Raw genomic sequence first — 205 nt, 5'->3', positions numbered from 1 at the left:
CATTGCTCTACTAATCATGTTAGATGTGTGACTGTTGTAAAGTTGCTGTGATTTTTTAAGAATTACATTGATTAATTATGTTTTGGATTTTAGAGAGTAGGGACTTAATCCCAACGTATGTAGATTTGTTAAAAAGGACTGAATTACCTGACATAGAACAGAATTTCTTTTGTCCAGAGGATCAGTTGAAGAGAAATATTTCCTG

At 32.2% G+C, this 205-nt stretch overlaps 1 protein-coding gene across 1 annotated transcript in view; it reads left to right on the top strand.

Annotated features, from left to right (window-relative positions):
* The window catches only part of LOC119586324, a 21,846-nt gene that overhangs the window by 20,013 nt on the left and 1,628 nt on the right, over positions 1–205 (top strand). The gene's annotated exons all lie outside the window — the stretch shown is intronic.

The sequence above is a fragment of the Penaeus monodon genome, chromosome 21, assembly GCF_015228065.2.
Source record: "Penaeus monodon isolate SGIC_2016 chromosome 21, NSTDA_Pmon_1, whole genome shotgun sequence".
NCBI lineage: Eukaryota > Metazoa > Arthropoda > Malacostraca > Decapoda > Penaeidae > Penaeus > Penaeus monodon.
Note: the sequence above shows the minus strand (reverse complement) of the source record. Positions and strands in the feature narration are given on the sequence as shown.